Raw genomic sequence first — 23,406 nt, 5'->3', positions numbered from 1 at the left:
TGTAAACGGCGGTGGGTCGGATATCCGGCGGCCGGATATCTGGCTATCCGGCCAAATCACTATCGTTTCATCTCTAATTTACGTTGTTGATAGATTTTCTGATAGATGTTCGGTAAATATTTTTGATGGAAAAACACACACACAACGTATCTTCATGAAGTAGGTAAAAATTGCTGATCTGCACTTGTTACTTTTTCGTTTATATTAATTTATTATATAACGTAGACAAAACTTTCTGAAACCGACGATACGAATTCCCATCACTATTTATTTTAAATCGCGTTTTATTACAATCAAAGAATACAGCGGCGAGCATTTCCTACTTGCAAACTTTCAGACTAACAAAGAATTTTCAGCCATTGAATTAGAACAGCAAATTGTACCTTCACTTTTGGCATTACAGTTTAAAATCTCTTGAATAAAACTGGTAGTTTTCTGTGTTGTTTTCGGATGCAACTTATTTGTGAAAACATGGAAGAGAGAGAAGGGTGATAAGAGATTTGTGTGAGTGCGAGTAAGGTGGAAATACACTAAATTTACGAAGCCACAGGTGGTGTACCTCGAGTACAGGCGCTGGGAAATTTGAAGTAAGATTAAATTTCAGAAAAAATTTAATCCCTGTTTGTGTCTCATTTTGATGTCGCGGAATCTTTTCAAATGGTTCATTGGTTAGAATACTAATTAAATATACCTTTATTTAACGGCTGTACTTGAAATAAAATATCTTTGATGTTATGTGCTCTGTGAAATATGTAGGTTCACAAAATCTGTAGATGTGAAACTTAATTACTTTTTGTGAATATGGTCAATAGTTTTCCTCTTGACATTTACCTTACAGTGCCGACTAATTATAGAGAATTCACACTCATAATAATGAGGCGACTTAAATTAAGAAGTAATTTTTGGGACAAAATATGTATAAAATACATTTGGAAATGAAAAACGATGTGTTAGTTCTGTTTTGTACGTTATTGCTTCATTGCATTATTATTTCATTTGACACAGGACGGCTGTATCCAGCGAGAAAAAGTGCTGAAGCCAGTTATTTAAATTCCGTTACAAACGCCTAGAGCGAGAAAGACATAATATCACATGAATGGGTAAAGTAACAAACGATTTTATTTTGTTAATGACATAGACTACTCCTTATAATAATAAGTTTTTTTTAAATGCCAAGTGTAGGGACGGTGGACTGACGGTAAGCGACACGCCTATCCATAACATTTGCAGTGCCACGTAGAGCTTTTAAATCGCAAGGATATAAGGGGCTCTGCCATTGCGCCCGTCACCCTGAGACATAAGTTGTCAAGTCCCATGTGCCTGTAAATTCACCAGCACCCTTAACCCTTCAAAACCGGAACGCAGTAATGCTCACATTATTATTATTTTTTTTTGTTGTTAGATAGTTACGTACGTATTAATAATAGATAAGATGCCAGCTAATGTAATTAAATATTCATGTTTTATTATAATTAATTGTTATTGAACATAATATGTTGACTAATCATATATAATCACCGATTTGGAAATAACTTTCATTGGTTTAGGTATCACCTAAATTAACTTGCACTACTAACCTTAATTAAAGTTCTATACAAACGTACAACCATTTCACTGTTTGCAATATTCTGCACATAATTTTTTTATTTAATGAGATTCGTGTATCTACATACACAGTTAAGTTTTTATCATTGACTTACAAATAAATGGACGACGGGTCTAATACAAAAACCACGAAAAAAATGTCCCAAGTCAACCTATTCGAAATTTAAATTGTAATGTCATCGCAGTATCGCGCTGTCAGTAGAACAAATGAAGACTAAAGCGGAGTGTCGCGCTCTGTATACGATTTTAGCGCCTTACAAGTGCGGACACTTTTTAGCGCGGACCCGACGTCCATATAATTGTAAGTCAATGGTTTTTATAAAGAATAAATTATTCATTTTTGCAGTTGCCAAAAAATTCGCTTTTCAAATACGTCATTACAATACCAAATGGCTCTCATTGGTTCTCAAATTGATTCCGCATAACAGTGAAAGTTTTTAAATCAATCACTTTAGAAAAAATATATTAAACACGATTCTTAAACATTTTCGCGATTGAAAAAAGAACACAAACTTACCTCGAAATTTTACAAGAAAACCTCTGTATTTAAGAGGTGCTTCACATATACCAATGTTTTTTTTTATATCAACTGAACTAAATACAACACTACACTACATGTATACGACGTACATTATTTAAAGGGCTTTAATTCCGGTTGTAAAAAAACAAATTCTGAAATTAAGCCAGTGTGCCTGCCACTCGACAAAGCAAAATTAACCGTATTAGTATGGGAAGAATTTAAATTCGAGCTGAGGTAGTATTCTATATATATTTATTATATATAGACTCTTAAGTACTGAGTGTGTGAATTGCAGGTTATTGAAATGTGTTCTATAAGACACTATACTCGAGATAGCCTGTCAAGACACTTGACGGAATCAATCGGAACATGATTCATTATTCATAATTAATTGTTTAAAAGATTGTTGCAATCATTGTGTTTCATAGGTTTAAAACATATTACAAGGAAATAAATAATATGATCACCTTGTACAACATCTTGTTTATTGTAATCATATTGTTTTTTCAATGTGATAGTGAAATACGGGTTACAAGTGCAGATTCCCACGACTTGACAAGAAAATTGGATTAAAACTTCAGTTATAAAATATACACGTGTTTTATTGATTAGTGATTTTATAAAATATGGAAGTTTCGTTTTCCAACAAAGAATTCTATGTAGTTAATGTACGAGACACTAAACAATTTTCCAAAATAATTATATTATGAAGAAGTTATGAAAGTGTATAAAATCAACGATTTCACTAGTTCAAAAATCTTAATGATTTTAAAAGCAATTTACTCATGCGTTTTTGAAATCATAATAAACTTAATTTGCGACTGTCTCTTTAATATATCAAATCAAGCAGCCTTTTTTTTTGCATAATTTCGCCATTACTACGCTTATTATTTTCAAGTTTATTATAGCTAGAAATTATAAGATATTTAATAATTTATAATTGTATGTAATATAGATCCATACTAAAATTAATATATACAAAATTCGTAATTTATTAAAAAAAACTCGGAATACTCCATTCTTATATCGTCGTTTTTAGACGTTTATCCACGATACCCACTTGTATCACAATCTAATCGTAGCTGCTATATTTCGTCTTGCAGTAGAGCTCCTTGTGAAAGAGTTCGTCCAGGGAAGTACTCCCACCTTTCCTATTTCTGCCTCCAAGCAGTAATACTATACTACAATGTGACTCAAAACTAAACCACGCCGAACGCGTCAGAGCACGATGTGAAATAAGGCCATCATTTTAATAACACCGCACAAACAATCCAGGAAGTCTACTCTACATCTCCGTCTGACATCCGTCAGGAACAATTCCTGCCAAATAAGTAAACTCGACCACATTAACACGTTCCCTGTGCATGCATCATATGTTTGGTGCATTTCGAGGTTCCAACGATACGTGAGTGCATCACATATGAGGCATGGCCCTGTGTAAATTTAAGCATTAAACAAAATTTGCACGTGTAAGCCAGATCATCTTTATTTACTTGCACGTATGGACCATACGAATTGTGACAGTTAGCATGTGATACCGGATGACTTTTTAGCTAATGTTACTAGATTATCACTGTCAAAATAAAACCCAATAAATATTTATATTATATGTGGCACCAAATAAAGAGCTCGCACGTGCGTATATCACATGTGGGGCACTTGGGAAAAATAAGAAAATGGGAAGGGGGGTTTATGGAAATGATTTTTCTATCCATAAATGTATTAACTAAAACATCTGTCAAAATAACTCTAAACGCGTGTGAATTCTGTGCGATGCATTAAGCAAAGAACTAACACGTGCATGCACCATACATGTTGCACCAAGTAAAGAACTCATACGTGCCCGTGCGTATATCACATGTTGGGCACTTGCGTAAATTGAGACAGTGGGAAGGGGGTTTATGGAAATGATTTTTTCATCCATAAATGAATATATATACCATTATATACCTGGTATATACCAATTCCTACGTATTTGCAAAAAATAAATCGCACATGAGAGGTCAATCTCTGATTTCCAGTTACACAGGGAACGTGTTAAAAGACAATGTCAAGTATGAAGCTTCATTCTCATCATGCGTCGTTTAACTTAACTTGGTCGAGTATTATTTATTTGATAGTAATTATTTCGGACAGAGAACGGGAGAACCCCAGGTTAGATCTCTATCTCCAGCTACTTGAAATGGACCTGTCGTCCAATCTCAACTTCGGCAGATACATTGAATCCATGGCCATAACATGGACAGTTGCTTCAGCTATACCAAGCACAAGTCCGGTCGTGTATGGAGTACTGCTGTCACGGGATGGCTCTGCTAAATTCCAACCGGCCACCTTGGATTCAATCGACAAACGTGACAAGAGGCTTATAAGTGACTCGGAATTAGTAGAAGCGAAGCTGCAGAGCCTTGAAGACCGCCGTAAAGTTGCCTGCTTATCGGTATTCTACAGGATATATCACGGAGAGTGTGCGATGGAATTGCATAATTTGATTCCGCCTTCCCCTTTCCATCGTCGGGGGACTAGGCGTAGGCGTTCCACCTCTATGTTGTGGGTATTCCAAGGATTCGCACGAAGCGTTCCGCTTCCACATTTATATGGCGAACGGCTATGGAGTGGAATTTTCTGCATGCAGACTTGTTCCCTGAACGTTATAACTTGGACCTTTTCAAGGCGAGAGTGTATAGGCATTATTTAGGTGTGCTTGCTACATCGTCGACCTCATCGTCACTTTCCACCAGGTGAGATAGAGGTCAAATGCGCACTTATTTTTTATTTTAAAAAAATCCAAAATCCCCACCTGAACAAACTGTCCTTACTCGGGGCAACTGAGTCTGAAGCTTATTTAAGGAGTTCCAGGTCAGTGATGGCAATTTGTGTCCCGGAGGAAAATTCTCGGAAAACGGGACAAAGGTAGATGGTACTCTTTTGCGTGAAAATTTCTTTAGTAAAGATAGAAGAAAGAAAGAAAGAAAGAGTTTATTTCAGACTACATGTCCATATAATGTTAGTAGGAACTTAAATGACTATGTTAGTAGAATGCAAAATTTTCTTTTTCATTTACATGAATGGACATCCAATGTTTAATGATTGGGCTGTCCATCCTCTCTGCTATCACTCTAAGAAGACTGTTGGTACTGCCACTCACTCTGGCCAGCAGGGAAGCCACTCTTTTCCGAATGATGGTAGTAAAGAAAAGTAGATGTAATTTTTTTCCCTTACGTTACTTACATTTTACCTATTATTGAACAGTTTCCTCTAAATTACTAGGTCATTGTCTATGCCCGATGCGGGTTGAGGACTTCAAATACCTTGGAAAAGTGTACTGAACCTTCGACAACCAAGGTTACCGCGCCATATTTTTTTTTTGTCACAAAATATCAATAGTTTATTATGTTTATATTTTTATCACAATATAATAGCACCGGATATTATGAGATCGAGTTAGTTATAGCGCATTCTGTATTAGTAACATTTAATTGCGCCTTCTTTAGGAATGAGGAGGTCGACATGTTACTTTTATATTACGTCATTGTTTAACTCATACGAGTCTCTTGTATAGTGCCTCTACCACGAGTTTAGTGCAATAGTTGTCATTAGCGACACAGCGTAAATTACTTCACAAAATTGTATGTCAAATTATACAGCACCTCTAGTTGTCACAAGAAGAAACTACATTTTGTATGTAAATATTTTACGCAGTCGCTTGCGATAACTGTCTCTGTAATCACACAAATATTTACTAAAATTTTAATAAATATCTTGTCTATGTTAATATATATCTTAAAAATTTGTGTTACCTACACCATATATATAGTATAATATGATCAATATGGTAACTCCACATAAACGCAGCAGATAGGTTTTTATGATGCACACGTTCGCATAGTTTAGCGAGTGTGCATCGCGTTGCATAGGGCGGGTCGTCACTCGCGCCATTCGTTATGGATTATATTTGTTTTTTTTTTGCAATTATATATTGTTTTTTTTTAAACTAACCAACGTTTCGTGTCAATTACAGTCCCGGGACCTTACCATGAATTCTTATTACAGTTCAGTATAGGTTCGTAACGTCCAAAAAGCGGGATGGTGAGTTACACTTCATGTAGCGCTATCTCACAACGATTCATTTTAGGTCCTACACTACGTTTTCCGTACGACAAACAACACAGAAACAAAGAAACAATCACTGTCAAATAAGTAATAGTTGACCAAATTAAAACACGCATGATGCGAATAAAACTTCATATTTCACATTGTCTTTTAATTTTGGTAATTTTAAAGTTGTTATTTCTGACGGATGTCAGACAGGGAACGAGAGTAGATCCCCAAGTCCCGTGATCACGGGTGACATCTTCTATCTCATGTCGGATTTAAATCGAGTTAAAACTTAACAACGCCCGAAGTCGAAGGCAAAAATTAAATAATAATACACAGTCATAACCCCATACTAAGGAATACCCTAAATCGCGGGTAACATAAGCACAAATATTTGTTGTAAATCGAGTTTTGTTCAGACTTAATGATAATATTACAAAATGTTTATTGCTTTCTGGTCTAGACGATTCGATTTGCCTTCTGTTGAATAGATTAGATTGAAAATCGCATTGAAACGAATCGATAAAAAAAATCGTCAGATCGTATGCACTTGAATCGATCTTCATAAAAACCGAATCGTAATGGATTGTATCCTTATTACGATTTCTATCTTTAGTAATGAAACTAACGATATAGCAAAGTGGGATTGTGTGGAGTTACCTCTTTTTCGTCTAAAAAGATTTTTTTACATCGAAATTTGTACTTAGTATAGAATTATACCTTATTAGCATGGAATTAAACCAAATTCCGGATTCGCCGTTTCCGCCCACGATTTTGGGCAGAAATGGTGTAAAACCCGATAGACAGTGAGTTAAAATCCAATCAATAAATTGATAGGTTCACATCATTTTAAAAGTGACCAGTATCAAATGAACTGCCGTGTGATGTACACAAACACGTTACACTGTCTTTTACAGTCAGTTTAAAGTAAATACTGCATAAACATGACAAACGTCACAACCTTGAGGGCGTACCATTGGGAGTATGCAAATCATTGAAACTAGGGCTAGTTAAATGCGTTCAATTGCATTTGCACATTGTCTTTATGCAATTCGCTTCCACTAACACTTAGTTTAGTTTTAGCTTGCATTATGTAAGTTATGTAATCTTGCTTGTGCTTAAAAGTAGTAATTTTACCATTCTATGTAATACTTTTGATCAATACGAATGTGATTTCGTCAAGGAGAGGACTGAGTGGATACTTTTTTGACTGTAAAAATGATGCTTACAACTGCTGTGGTCTTTTTATGTTTCATGTAATAACTTAGTTAAATAGTGTACCTGGGTTCCATATTATATTTCTATTTGTGAGTCTCTGTAATTGGATTTAAGTTGCTATTGTTATTAATTAATTTAGTTTTAAGATGTTTGTCTTCCTTAAAATAAACAAATAAATAAACAGGCAATAAAGTAAGATATTTATTTCGATAACTGTATCCAAATTATAAACGGGGAGCGTTTTACGTAATTAGAAGTTTTTTTAGTAGCAGTTAACGAGGTCATACATCAGATAACTAAAGTAACCGACATAACTCTCAAAATCAGTAAGCTTAAGTGGCACTGGGCCGGGTATGTCTGCAGGAGGTCGCCGATGGAGCAGACTTGTTCTGGAATGGCGACCACGATAAGGAAAACGTAGTGTGAGACGTCCTGCGGCAAGATGGACGGACGACCTAAGCAAGGTGGCCGGCAGTGACTGGATGCAATCGGCACAAGATCGGGAAAGTTGGCGTGTTTTAGGGAAGGTTCATGTCCAGCAGTGGATGCGTGTAAGCTTAAAATGATTAGAGTAGTTAGTAGTAGAGTTTTTTTGTGAAACAGTACGTCTAAGGAAGTACTGCGACCAAGCAGTAATGTGAGCATTTTACCGGCACATGGGACTTGTCAACTTATGTTAAGACATAATTTGCCCTAAGGGGCAAAGGACGCAGTGGCAGTGCCCCTCAGATCTTTTCGATTTAAAGCTCTGAGTGGCAATGCAACTGTTGTGGATACGAGAGAAGCTTACCACTATTCACATGAAATCACGGTCCCATCACTTGGTATAATAAAAAAAATCAATAAGAGAAGTGTTTTATCATAGCTAAGGTCGTGAAAGTAACGATTGTTATTTATGAACAATGAAAACATATCGAAAAGTTAATTACATCACCAGTAAGCACTAACTCGATCAGTAGGGCTAGCACGATAGGGCGCTAACAGCGCGAGAGCGACATAAATCGCGAAATACGGCTATTGTCGTCTAGACATCTCGCAGTTAACATGCTAGTCCTGCTGGTGCAATAATATCTCCATTTTCAGCACGAGCCGATGTGTGGGATGTGGCCTCTACAGAAATAATCCTAGTAAATTACTAATAGGCTCGCTAACACTTTTGGCTGAAAACAATACTGCTCGATGCGGCACGTATCTTTCGCAGGTTCTTAAACTTGAGTCCCAGAACCTGGCCGTCTATTTCATTACTAGGGAATACCATCTCTCCCATAATGAAAGAAACTAATATAGATAATCAAAATATTAGTAATGTACTAATATGCCAGACAATTACACCAATTGCCTAGTCTCAAAATACTGTCTAGCTAGAGTAGTAGAACAAGTAAATTATTTTATTAATCAATTTAGAAAAGTTCGTCTCCCAAAATTGGTTCTACCTCGAATCGAATCCTCATCTAACGCCATCGAGTATATAACCAGAAATAGAGACGAAATAAGGGCCATCCATCCCTGGCAACTCATTAGGCAAATGGGCCTTATATCACTTTTAATTCTCGTATGCGCTGAAACCACAAATTAGAAAGCTATAATAGTACAGAGCCAACAAGTAACCTGTGTGTACGTCTCCGTATATTCCAAAAATATTCTGTATTTATTGTAATAAAGATAATATCTCTAACAAAGGGAGGGCTGTTATATTCGGTGGTGTGGGAAAAACAGCAAAACATCTAATTACAAAACAAACGGAATCACATAAATTTAGCGGTAATTAAATATTAAATATGTAATTTTTCAATTTTCGTCCATCTTAGCAAAGCTCAAGTTAAACTGGACGATTTGAAGTGAAACAATTGACGACACCCGTCAATTGTTTCGCATTCGAGCTGGCCGATTGGCCATGGCTTTCCGATTGGAGCGCAGTTGTCACCGTAATGATGTGGCAGAATAGTTTTGAAACAAAATAAATGACATTTCGTCTCTATTTCTGTTTACATACTCGATGTCTAACGTACACAATTTTAACCGCTGTAATTGGGAGCTGTCTTTGTAACTTATTTAATTGACAGTTTCATATACGACAGTCATATTTCTTTTTTTCTTTTTTTTTTCAATCTAATGATGATGCAAAGGGCTAACATACATTTACATATTAATTTTCATGAAAATATGCGGTCCTCGTGACTGTTTTTCTATCGTACGGTTATGATAATGTGTAAGGTCCGTAATATTTTAAATAGAATTTTGTAGAAAGAATGTGTGCTGGAATCCTGCGACTAAAGATCACCTAAAGAAATTGCGAATATAATTCTATAATAATAAGTCTTAGGATTTCGCAATTGTTACAAATAGGAAATAAAACTATTTTTTCCGGATTAAATAGCGTTTTTTATGGTCATATCAAGTGGGATCATTGTCAGTCAGCGTTGGCCATAATACATCTAAAAGGCTCGGAACATTGGTTTATTTGAAAACAAAAACTCAATCCTGAATTGCGAATAATAATTATTACCATGTCGCATTATATATATTGTAAACTAACATATTACTTAAGGTTTCTGTAAAACTAAGAAGTGGAGTAATGTTGTCTTGAATAAAAAAAAACTATTTTTATTATTAACATTATTATTATTATTATCTTGTTGTAATAAGACCACACCTGTTAAATAACAATTTTTGGGGCTTAAAGATTCAACGGACGAAATTAGTCAATAACTTTTTTATAAAATTACACATACCTCATTTGTTTCACGTAGTTCGTATTATTTTTGATTGAATTGATTACGAGACTAGTTACTTATAGAGCTAACGTTCTAACCCATCAATGGGTTAAGGTCCTGGTATTTTTTACTTTTTTTGTGTCCTCGCTCAATTGCACATCTCAAAAGCCATACAACTTAAAGGCTGTTTTTCAATATTGTATTTTAAGGCCGATCGTGTATGGAGTACTGCTGCCACCTATGGGATGGCTCTGTTACATACCAACTGGTCACATTGAATACAGTTGAAAAGTATGCCAAGAGGCTTATAGGTGACTCGGATTTAGTAGAGACAAAACTGAGAAGCCTTGAACACTGCCGTAAAGTTGCCTGCATATCGGTATTCTGTATATCACGGAGAGTGTGCGGTAGAATTGCATGATTTAATTCCGCTTTTCCATGTCCATCACCAGGGACTAGACGTAGGCTTAGGTTTCACTTCTATGTGGTGGATATTGCAAGGATTGTCACAAAACGTAAGGGCGCTTTATTCGACACGAATTTCATAGCGCTCACGCCGCGTACACCACATTGCCGCCGCGCAGCCACCGCGTGCTTCTAACTATCACGGCAAAGTACGCTCTATATACTTAGTTTTTACGTTTTAACTTAAATGAGCATCCCGGGCGCGCGGGCGAATCTGGTGGAGGCCGCGCGGTTGTATTATTCAGAGGAATTTAAATATTGTTGTCTAGTAAATAGAATTCAGATTCGCCATTGATGTAAATGAAAGCGTGGTAACTGGTAACGCTTACTCTTCCACGTTTAAATGGCAATTCTACAGTGAAGTCCCTGTCTACAGACTTATTTCCTGAATGCTATAACTTCGACCTTTCCAAGGCGTGAGTGAATAGGCATTATTTAAATTTGCATGCTCCATCGTCGACCTAATCGTCACTTTCCGTCAGGTGAGGTAGAGATCAAATGCGCATTTATATTTTTATTAAAAAAGGGCGAAGTGGCGCTGCTCTGATGTTGACGCGTAAATAAATGATAGCATTATGAAGCTATACGACATAGAAAAGCGGTTAAACAACTTCGTCACCAACACTTATTAATCAACCGCTATGTCGAACAGCGCGTGTGATAAGCGACAGCGGTTCTTATACAAGCCACCATAAAGTTCAGTCAATTTCTATTATACTAAAACTTTTCGTTTAAGATAAACATCCAAGTACCCTGTGGGTGTACGCTAACTGTTGCTCCTCAGCTCCTACATGTACTGCGACTGTGCTAGTTGTAGCTACTGTTGCAGACAAAGTCCAAAAAGAATGCTTTCAATATTTACCTAGATTAATCATAGAAAAACTTGAAACTGATTCTCTATTCTTTTGTAAAATTAATATAGTAATTCTGAATATTGAATAGGTATTTTTTTTACATTGAAAGTAAATGCAATTTAGTGGTTGTTCAACATCTCTATTTTGCTACTGTAAATTTATAACATAGTCCAGATTCTAACGATAGGTAACCATTAAAAACAAGTCTTGTCGAACCTAGTTTTGCTATGGGAAATAACAACGTCGTGTGTCAGCTTACACTGGAAATTTGCAACTCATGTTATAGCCGTGCTACTTATTAGCCATAAAACTACACAGTAAACAGAATTAAAGCTTTCACAGCTTAACTGTTTGAAAAACACATCTTAAAGTTTCATTAGGTCATTTTCTCTTGTTAATTAATTAGGTGAAAAAATACGTGGTAATTAATGATTTGACCTACGTCCTCTTAAGTTAGGCCGTGGGATCGAATCCAGCCTCGCACCTCTGAGTTCTTCGGAATTTATAAGCGAAATTTAATTTGAAATTTACCATGAGGTCTTCAGTGAAAGAAAGTATTGCGATGAAACCTGTATATTTAAGAAGGTTCACAACCGTCTAAAAACATGTAAAATCCTAAAACCCTCCTCGCCTGAGAGGAGAACTAAGCCCAACAGTGAGACGTGTAAATGGATTGGTGATATGATGATATAAATGATAATTAAGCGTTACGAGTCCACGTCGTAAATATGTTTCTAACAGTTAGCCATTTTTATCATTGTCCGCATTTGTATTTTACCAACGACAACCAAACAGAGACTGTACTATAGTGGTGGCACGTTAAAACACTCGTATTGTATTGATTTTGTTCGATGCCCGCAAGACGCGCGCGGCTGAACTTCTAACGGTCGACCATTTTCACAAATACTGAAATGTCTTTGTTACCATTACTAAAAAAAGTACTTTCAAAGAGATGTTGTTTCAAAATTTGTAACCTCCTAAATTCCAGCAATGGAAAAAGCACTTACGCTCAATGTATCTACTAAATATATAAATTACTGACATTTTACCTATTTCTGCATCTTTACGATTGAATGCTCTGAGTGCTACTGCAACGGTTATGGACATGCGTATCGCCTACCATCAGACGCACGACTTGTTTGTTTTATCAATTTTGGTATCATAAAAAAAAATTACCTTGGATATGGACCTTGGATTCTTGTCCTAATACAGTACCTAACACGTACTACAACATCTCGCAGCCAGATATGCATTACTTTAGAAAAGTACAGAGCTATAGTCCACTTCTTATACTGTTTGTCATGTTCAGCAAATGCTTAAAACAAAACAAAATTGCTTAAAATAAAACTCCAAAATAAGTTTTACGCTTTTACGCCGTTTTGTACTTAGCCAGCGTACACAACAATATTTATGTTTTTATTTATAATACCAAGTGACGGGACGAACACGTGTGTGCCTGGTGTTAAGCTACAGGTCTGACCATAGCAGTTGCAGAGCCACTCAGAGCTTTTAAGTCGCAAAGATCTGAGGGCACACTACCACCGCGCCTAATTCACAGAAAAATAAATTGACAAGTCCCATGTGCTTATAATTTCACCGGGCGCCCTTAGCCTTTAAAACCGGAATGCAGTAATGCTCACATTACTGCTTGGCGGCAGTAATAGGTAAGGTAACACACATGGAACATCATGATTTTTGTGAAAATACTCCATTACTTCGTTATAATTATTAATACAAAGATCGAATAACACAAAAAACCCTTCGCTCAGACTGAACTCGAACCAGTGTCTGTTGCCATGCCGGGGCTACCGCTTTTACAAAGTTCAATTGCAGGAGCGGTAGGCTGGCAAGGTAACGAACACAGGCTTGAGGTTTTTTTTGTTAAATCTTCGTACCAATAATGGTTTTTATGCTCTAAAGTAATAAGGCGAACTCGTCGTGCTCCTGGTGGTAAGTGATATAAACCTGTCCACGCACTCAAGGCTTTAAAATCATAGAGATCTGAAGAACTCTGCCACTGCGCCCGTCACCTTGAGACATAAGTTGACAAGTCACACGTGCCTGTAATTTCACCAACACCATTACCCTTCCAAATATGAAAATTTATTATGATAATGTACAGTATAAAAATATCTAAGAATATTTCGACAAGCTGGTAATATGACGTCACACCATATCCTAAAAAAATAGTAACGGGAGATTCCCTTTCGCAATCACGCAATGTATAAAACCATAACGGTTATTCACGACCACAAACATACCACTAATAACAATAGCCAGCTAGGTAGGTATATTTAGCCACACAGCAAGCTGTGACAACTAACACTGTTACATTTTTTTAATAAAGTGTTAAAACTATGCGGCGTACCGTACCCATATTTCCAAACATGGAGTTACCGAATCCTGAAATAGAAAAACCTCATTTATTAAACGACTAACTTCAAAACGGAAGTTTCTCAATTTCATCCAGATTTATGTGTTTTCGTTGCTTTAGCAAATATGTACGATTTGAAACTCCATAAACAAACATACATATTTATTTAAGAATAATGACGAAAGTTTTGAAACCTGGACCTACTCAAACCTGAAATTATGAAACCAGAATTTTCGTCTCGCCCCATTGTCTCGATGTCAGTCGACATTTTAAAAAGAGGGTGAGTGGGGAAAGTGGGGCGAGCAAATCGATACGGGGTGGGGGTGGTAAACGAATCGCTCTGGGGTGGACAGGACGGGCACCCACCTCGATAGCGTCTTGGAGATTTTGATGGAGATTCGTTACAGATTACAGATACTATGTTTTAATTTGTTTCAATAAAATGCTTTTGAATCGCTAATAAACACGCATATGCGTACTAAAAGTATTTCTACAGTTTTGAGTTGTAAGAATGACAAGTTTTTATTACAAATTTTTCAGATGTTAAATTAAAAAAAACTGTTTTATATCAAAATATAAAACAGTTTTTACTTTTGTTAGATAACAAATTATTGCGTCAATTTATTTGAAAAATAAATAGTAAAGGATTTAAGCTACCACAAAACTGTAAAAACTTGACGAATTCTTTTGGCTAGATTTTTTATACGTCTCGTCTTTGGCAACATCAATGGAGAATATTTTGACGAAATTTATTTTTTTACGTTACAACTAAGGCATAGTTATATAGTTAAATACCTCTGTGGTCGAACGGTTACCATGCTGGACTGCCACGCAGAGGTCCCGGGTTCGATTTCCGGGTCGGGAGAAATATTTGTATGGCCTACATTTATTTATCTTGTGAGTTTGGGTGTAATTTGTGTGTGTGTAACGTGTGTGTTCATGGCAGCCGCGATACAGGGTTTCCCTAGTGCGGGGCTGTGAGTGTTAAAAAAAGAAAATAAATAAATAGTATAGCACCATTTGTTGTAATAAGGTCACATTTACAAAATGCCAATTTTTGAGAAGAGAGGTTTTTCTACTAACTAAATTAGTCGATTACTGTTTAATGCGTAAATTTGAGAATTATGAAATGTCACATAAATATAATTTGTTTCTAGTAGTGTCTATTATTTTTATGTATGTATGTATATGTATGTATGTATGTATTTTATTATTATCTAATAAAAGCACTCTTAACGTACAATCACATGGCGTGGTTTTATTATACCATTAGTATGATTATATAATTTAACACAAGATAGAGACAAATGAAGGAAGCGAAAGATATATACGAATCCGTAGTCTCTGCCTGCCTCAGTGGGTAATAATTTTATCACCTAAAAATAAATAAATAACGCACACACTCAACATAATCCCGCACTAGGGAAATAGTGTGTCGCGGATGTCATGGACACACACATGGACAACCACAAATTACACCTAAACTCACGAGATAATAAATGTGGCCATACAAATATTTCTCTCGACTCGGAAATCGAACCTGGGACCTCTGCGTGGCAGTCCGGCATGGTAACCGTTCGGCCACGGAGGCATTTAGTATGTATGCAAAGAACTTTAACTACATGAGGGCCTTTGGCTACAGGAAATTAATCTTTGGAGCCACTCTCTAAAGCAAGTTCAGAACCAATAGTAGAAGGAGTCTCGAGTTAATTTTTGTACAAGAATTCGAATAAGTGTCTAACTTAATGGAAATAATTTAACAATGTTCTTATTTTGAAGATAGATAACTTTTAATGAGCGTCATATCATGGTCATATCGCACCCTTGATGTAATAAGGTCACATCTGCAAAATAATTTATCAAGAAAGAGGGTCAAAGATGCTAAGTTTTATTATGCCAAAGGTACTTGAAGAAAATTTGAATATCTAAGTTACATTTTACCATCAAAATTATAAATCTACAATGTCCATTCATGCTCTAAATAGGCCGATTTGTTCAGCTCCAATTAGTTAACTCGTAAAAATAAATAGTAATAACGTATACACAGTAGGTAGGTTGGTATGTATCTCTCACACTCCCCTGTCATTGCCTCAATTGAAACATTGAGTGTATCACGTAAAAGTGAGATTCGAGAAAATTTAAAATAAAGTAATTATTTTTAAACATTCAATTTTCATATCATGTCATTTTCAGCAGGCTTCAATGGCCTCCTCCGTATTGAGGACGAATTCGCTCGTTTCAGACATATTTTTAAACTAAAATAAGTTTTTACAAACTGCGGGCGGTAACGTGTCCGAAATTCAAATGCACATTTATAATCCACGCAATAAAGGCGGGGCGCCACCTTCTAAATGAATGAAACTTACGCCATCTAGAAGGGAGATCGAAATGAGTTTTTGTCACAAGATTAGATAGTGTTTTACATGTTTTGATGCAATAACATCAATACGGGCTATGGGTGCCGAACGGCCTTGTTGTTCCCAACGCCTTAATTGCTGAGTATGGTGATTTTTACATATGTCTTGGTTAGCACCTTTGTCCATCACTCTCAATATCACAGGACTTATGTCGTGTAGAAGGGTAAGGGTGCTGGTGAAATTACAAGCACATGGGACTTATCAACTTATGGCTCAGGGTGACGTAGTGTTCTAACTAGACTCGATTCTCAAGACTCCACTTATAAAGACAGAGACTCCACTGCCCGATGTATTACGAGCCTATCGAGTTTCCGAATAGACTCGAGTTCGCCATTAGGGCTCGAGCCTATTTCTGTAACGAGTCGCGCTCGAGTCTAATAAGTACCAGTGGTGAGGCGTAAAAATTTTCGTTAGTAAAGAAATACTAAATGAAGTAAGCATCGTCGCTTTCCTTTGAACATTGAACCCTGCTCGTCGTACTCGAGACTTTGTGGAGTAGGAGTCGGTTCCAGTCGAGTTTTCGAACTCGAGTTTTGTTCTAAACTTGAGATACGTTTACGACTCGAGTTCTTTTCAGACTCAACTCGGACTCTAGAGTGTTTTGATTGAGTCAAGTTTGTAAATGTAGACTTCCGAACTCGAGTTTTTTACAACACTAGGCTGACGGGCGCAGTAGCAGTACCCTTCAGATCTCTGCAATTTAAAGCTCTGAGTGGCACTGCAACTGTTATGAACAGGCGTATAACTTATCATCAGGCGCACAACTTATTCGTTTCGTTACTTGATATTATAAAAAATAAGTTGCGAACTGTAACAATCCCTCTTGCTTGTAGGTAATTATTACCCTTCTAGATACCTACACTAACACTAAAATTTTGTCATCTATTTTCCACCCACTTTCCGTTATTCGACAACAACTCGTATGCGCTATACTTTCAATTCTTTATTACTTTATTTGTTTTGGTGATTCGAAATTACAGTACAATAGGGTTGAGCTACTACATAAATTGTTATAGAAACCGTGAACCCGGTATAAAAATACTTATACTCTCAAGTTACAGGACTTTTTACACGGGTACACACTTGGTACGTATTGGAGGATGTGAGTATCCAATGTTAGCTAATCCCGAACTGTGAGCTATGATCAACGTAAATTGGTCTTTAATATGACGTTTTAGCAAATAGTTTTATTATGCGTGTTTTTATTGTTGTTGTTATAAAGGATTAGGTAATATTTATTATTTCTTTTTTTTTTGTTTGTTATTCTATTCAATAAATATTTTTGAAGAAACATCGAATTGGGATGAAATCAATATCTGATAGCATAGTCCTCATGATGTTGAAATATAATAAACAATTTTAGCGAAATTTTTGTCGTTTATGTACTATTGTGCACTCAGCTACAGGCTAATTTATTAATGCGTTGACGTATATGACGACTTCTGTGGTCTCTGAATCTGGGTTCAATCCCCGGCCGGGTCAATGTAGAAAAACTAATATTTCTATATTTTTTCGAGTAGAGAGAGTAGGTGCATGTGGTACCATCGTTGTGTCAGATTTCCATAACACAAGTGTCTTAGTTATTTTTGGGATCACTGCAACGGATGTGATGTTATTATACACATAATACATATAGCGAGTATTTTAGAAAAACACACACCGAAAAGGTCCAGGATCTAAAAAATATTGTCGTAAGGCAGTCTCCATTTTCTGTCTATGTTTTTGAGGAACAGAAGGAGGAGGTGGAAGGAGTTTAGGTAAAAAAATTCTACCTATTCCAAACCCTGATCCTGATACTAGAACATCGTGATTTTCAATCAAATATTTACTTCTTTAATAAACTTGATTTGATAGTTTTTAATATATAGCACATGTCTTGTGTCATGTCATGTCACGTGTATGGTCCACCATTTGTTATGACAGTTGCCAGTGGCGTAAGCAGAGCTTGGTTGTGTTGAATGATTTTATTATAGGTTTGTTATGTTTATTTTATGACACCAAGTGACGGGACCAACAAATCGTGCTACTGGCGATAAGCGACACACCTATGGTGAATGTTAATTAATATACATCCCGCTGCTGGACAAGGGTCTTCTCTCAAAAGAGGATTTAGATCACAAGACTGATCAACGTTCGTCTCACTGTTGGATAAATAAATTGATAAACTCTTTATTCACTAGTATGACACAGACACAAATACAGATTGCATACAACAGGAAAAATCAAACATTTTGTCATAGCAGTGCAATGGCGCTGACTAAGATATGTCTAAGTTCCCCAAGGTGCTGGTTTTCAGTCAGAACCTAAAAGAGGTACTAAATCTAGAAGTTATTGGAGAGGGAAATTGTTCATTAAAATAATAAATGTAACAAACTGTGAATAGTGCATCTAAAGTAACCTATTCAATAGGTAAGTGCAAGTGCGGATTTGAATATATACCTAAGTGTAACTGTAAGTGAAAATAATGATTGTGAATATGTTTTGGTGTAATAAATCAAAGTAAAAATGTATATTTAGAAAGGCTACGATGAAGAGTAGGTACATGGGGATACGAAAACTAACATTAATATTAAAATTTCAACAAATTAGACATTTTTGTAACGGGAGTAGGTGTTGCCGGCAAAGTGCTTTGAATTTTTGTTTGAATGACTCGCCACGTATAGAGCAGATTTAAAGCTCTAACTCTAACTGCAATTGTTAACCCTTAGAGATTTAAATCTGTTCCAAATGGTTTTTATTTGTTAATAGATTGAACATCGTCTTTCCGCTGGGCATGGTTCTTCTGTAAAAAGAGTAGATATTTAGAGCATGGTGCATAACACAGCCAACTGGGGTTAGAGAGTTCTAAATATTCAAACATTTTTTTCTTTTTTTATACACACGCACTAGGCCCCGCACTAGGGAAACCTTGTATCGTGGGTGCTATGTACACACACATAGATAACAACAAACTACACCCAGAATAAACATAGGCCATACAAATGTTTCTCCCGGCATGGGAATCGAACCCGGGACCTCCGCGGGACAGACTGGCATGGTAACTGTTCGGCCACGGAGGCAGTTAATAAATAAACCTTGTCTAACTTTAGGTACAGTTAAAACAAGCGATAATAGTTAACTATTAATTGTTATTAATATTAACTACTAAGTAGATTAATTTATATCTACATGGCATAACGTGCAAATTGTTGATTACAAAGTTGACATGTTAGCGTGTTATAAAAATTCATGAAACAGTAACAATCGTGTTTAATTACGTCATATTACAGTGTAATACGTTACAGAGTTTATACGATGGCTCAGAACTATCGGTAGTTATTGTCATCATCAAATCAGCCGGAAGACTGAACATAGGCCTTGAACAAGTCATGCGCCTGGTGGCAAACGACGCTCCTATCCACAACAGTTGCAGTGCCTCTTAGAGCTATAAATCTGTTCTACAGCCACTACCACCCGGCAACCAGATACATAAAGTCCACAAGTCTCATGTGACTGTAGTTTCACCAGAATCCTTCAGTAGCTGTAGAGCTCCTTGGTGAAAGTACTGCCGCCTTACCTATTTCTGCGGCCAATTCCATTTCTGGTGAAAATACAGGTATATGGGACTTGTCAACTTATGTCTCTGGGAGACGAGTGCACTGGCACTGCACCTCAGGTTTTTGTAATTTAAAACTGTAAGTGTCACTGCAACTGTTAGGACCAGACGCACGACTTGTTCGTCTTATCACTTCGTATCATAAAAAGAAAAAAACCGGAGCATAGTAATATTCACATTACTGTTTGGCGGCAGAAATAGATATGATGCTACTTCCCTAGACGAATTGTTTCACACTGAGTTCTACCGTTTCGTATGTAGATGGGACTTAGTTCTATTGGCAGTATTTTTATTCTGCGCTGTTACTAACCTAGCTCAACTAAAAAAGGTTATATATTATACAAAACTGAATGTCGGCATAATAGTATACTACTTGTTATTCGTCTAGACGCAGACGCGAACCGAAATGCATTTTGTGAAGTATGATGCAATAAGCGGGGGAATTTTAATGTTTAAAAAAAATGTAATATAGACGCAGCTAAATATGTCACATGTAAATAATACTCATATTGCTTAGTCCAGGAAATATTAAGGTTAAAATTTCTTACTCCAATTCCTTAGCTGTTCTCATAATGGATGTAGATAAAACTAATACAGCATATCTGTTTTCAAGTTTGAATATAAATTTCTTTATATATATATATATATATATCAGTAGACTCCTTGCGAAAGAGTTCGTCCAGGGAAAGAATGCTACCTTATGTATAATGTCAGCATTACTGTGTTCTGGTTTTGAAGGTAAGGTAAGGGACTTGTCAACTTATGTCTCAGGGTGACGGGCGCAATGGCAGTGCCCGCAACTGTTATGGACAGGCATGTAGCTTACCCTTCAGTTGATGTAATAAAAACAAAAATAACTTTTGGAGTTCTATAAAAGTACAGCTTTATAAAGATCGTAACAATTATTAAGGTTCCTTTTTTACTGTTTATTTTAATATTATTAACTCCATTTATGTTTATTTTACTTTAGGTTAAGTTATAATGAAATAAATGTAGTTTTATCTTTAAGGAGACTCCATTTGGGAGCATTGACTGTAAATGTGTGGAGTGAAATGCTTTGTGTGATTAAAATAAATAAAATAAAAAACAAAAACATGTTACATTAGTACTCCCTATTAGATACTGTAGTGTTGAAGATATACCTGTCTTCTTGGAGCTCTACTTCTGATAATTTTGTTTTACTTTTGCTATAAAGCACAGTCAGTAAATTAAAAAAAATCGCAGGCTGTATGAGTTCCTACAGGAAAGGTGAATTGTTTTAGCAACCTGTATAATTGGCAATTGGAGTGTCCTCGTGAAATTTCAATTTTATTTTTTCTATATACAATGGAGCAATTAGCATTTGTGACATTCTCACTGGCACATCCACTGTTACACTTAACTTTGAAATTCAACTCTATGTTTACGATAAGATGGCCTCAAGTCCAATGTGTCCTAGTATGTTATTGATAGTTAATAATACAGCGTGCAAAAAAATTGTGAGAAATTTTATGTCGAGTAGGTAACCTACGAATTGTTGCCATGCTACTTTTGTATCTATATATGCCATCTTCAGTTCAATGTTCAATCAAGAATTTTATTTGTTTCCATCAACACGTGGCTGGTTAAATAATTGTTCGCTAAGTATACAATTATGCATTGTTATAAAGTCTATGTTTAATTTTAAAAATAAATTCTAATTATTTTCTTTTTACTTTATTCGTCGATTAAGCTATTACATTGAAAAGCATAAAGTATATTAACTAAGATAACGGATAAACGTATTTAAGTCGAATTTTCGCTCGACATGTTTCAAACCAGTCCTTAATCATGAATCTACTTATTATAAGTAGATGCTATGGTATGACTATGAAATACAAAACGTTTGAAATCTTTGTAATAATAATAATAATAATAATGCACACACCCAACATAGCCCCGCACTAGGAAAGCCCTATGTCGCGGGTGCCATGGACACACATATAGACAACTACAAATTACACCCAAACTCACGAGAGAAATAAATGTATGCCATACAAATATTTCTCCCAGTCCGGGAATCGAATTTGGGACCTCTGAGTGGCAGTCCGGCATGGTAACCGTTCTGCCACGCAGGTAGTTATTTGTACTCATTCGCTTAGAAGATACCTGTTTAACCTAACTTTTAAAACATCCAGATTATACGGGTATCTGTCGGGAAGTGCATAATACGGCGAAGAACTTTTATGTCTTATGTAATGTATGTTATGTCCCTTACGCATAATGACTTAGGTACATTCATTATGCGTAAGGGACGTAACCTAAAGCCTTATATGGAATATCTATAGAAGTAGTAAATACAGAGGGCCTACCATACCCTTTTCAAAAACAATCTTATTTTAATGTAAGCTTAAAACAACCTTATTATAATAATAGGGGTTAAAGTATGAAATTGCCGATTTGTACTGAAAATCTAAATTGCTTATTTTTTAAATTTTTAACAAATTTATTTAATCAAAATAGTTGCCATTATTATCTATACATTGCTGCCATCTAATGGGAAGGTTATTAATGCCTTTGCGATAGAACTCCGACGATCTAGACTGCACAAACTGTGTGAAAGCATTTTGTACTGCCTCCTGGGAAGAAAACTTCTTGTCACGTAGATAATTGTCCAAATCACGAAAAAAATGGTAGTCCGTTGGAGCAAGGTCTGGTGAATACGGAGGATGACGAATGGTTTCTAACTGCAGTTTCTGAAGGGTCAAAATGGTTTTTCGTGCTGTGTGAGGTCTCGCGTTGTCGTAGAGCAATAATGGTGAAGATCGATTCATGAGTCGGGGCTGTTTTACTGCTAGTTTTGTCAACATGGTTCGGAGTTCGGCACAATAGACATCTGCCGTTATTGCTTGACCAGATCGGAGAAAACTATAGTGAATAACACCATGCTGAGACCACCAAACAGTTACCATTACCTTTTTATTGGTAAGTTTTGCTTTAGGACACTGTTGTGGCATTTGACCTGGGGTCAGCCATTGCATTTTTCTTTTCCGGTTATCATAAAGAATCCACTTTTCATCACATGTTACAATTCGATCCAATATTCCTTCATTTCTGTACCGGTTCAACAAGGCAACACAAGTTTCAACACGCGTTTCTTTCTGCAGATCAGTCAAATCATGAGGCACCCATTTTTCGTATTTTTTTATTTTATTGATTTGACGCAAGTGAGTCAATATTGTGGGTAAGGTAACGTTAAACCATGCCGCTAATTCCTGGGTAGTTTGACTAGGATCGGCTTCCACTATCTCTCTTAATTCATCGTTATTCACCTGTGTGGGCGGTCTTCCTCGTGCCTCGTTCTTTAAGTCGAAATTTCCATCACGAAAGCGTTTAAACCAAAATCGCACGGTGCGTTCATTAGTAGACCCCTCTCCAAACGCAGCATTGATATTGCGGGCTGTTTCTGCCGCGTTAGTTCCGCGTCGGAACTCGTATTCAAAAATCACTCGAATTTTCGCAGTATCCATCTTTCTTGTCTAAATTGAATAACAAAAACAATTGAAAGTCGATATTCAAATGTTTCAAATT

At 36.3% G+C, this 23,406-nt stretch overlaps 1 protein-coding gene across 2 annotated transcripts in view; it reads right to left on the bottom strand.

The window, feature by feature from the left end:
* Positions 1–23,406, bottom strand: part of LOC113232554 (mushroom body large-type Kenyon cell-specific protein 1) — a 285,145-nt gene that overhangs the window by 219,248 nt on the left and 42,491 nt on the right. The window lies entirely within an intron of this gene.

Source organism: Hyposmocoma kahamanoa, unplaced genomic scaffold (genome assembly GCF_003589595.1).
Source record: "Hyposmocoma kahamanoa isolate Upper Pololo Valley unplaced genomic scaffold, ASM358959v1 76, whole genome shotgun sequence".
Taxonomy (NCBI): Eukaryota; Metazoa; Arthropoda; class Insecta; order Lepidoptera; family Cosmopterigidae; genus Hyposmocoma; species Hyposmocoma kahamanoa.
The sequence above is the reverse complement of the archived record's forward strand: the minus strand, read 5'-3'. Positions and strand labels throughout refer to the sequence as shown.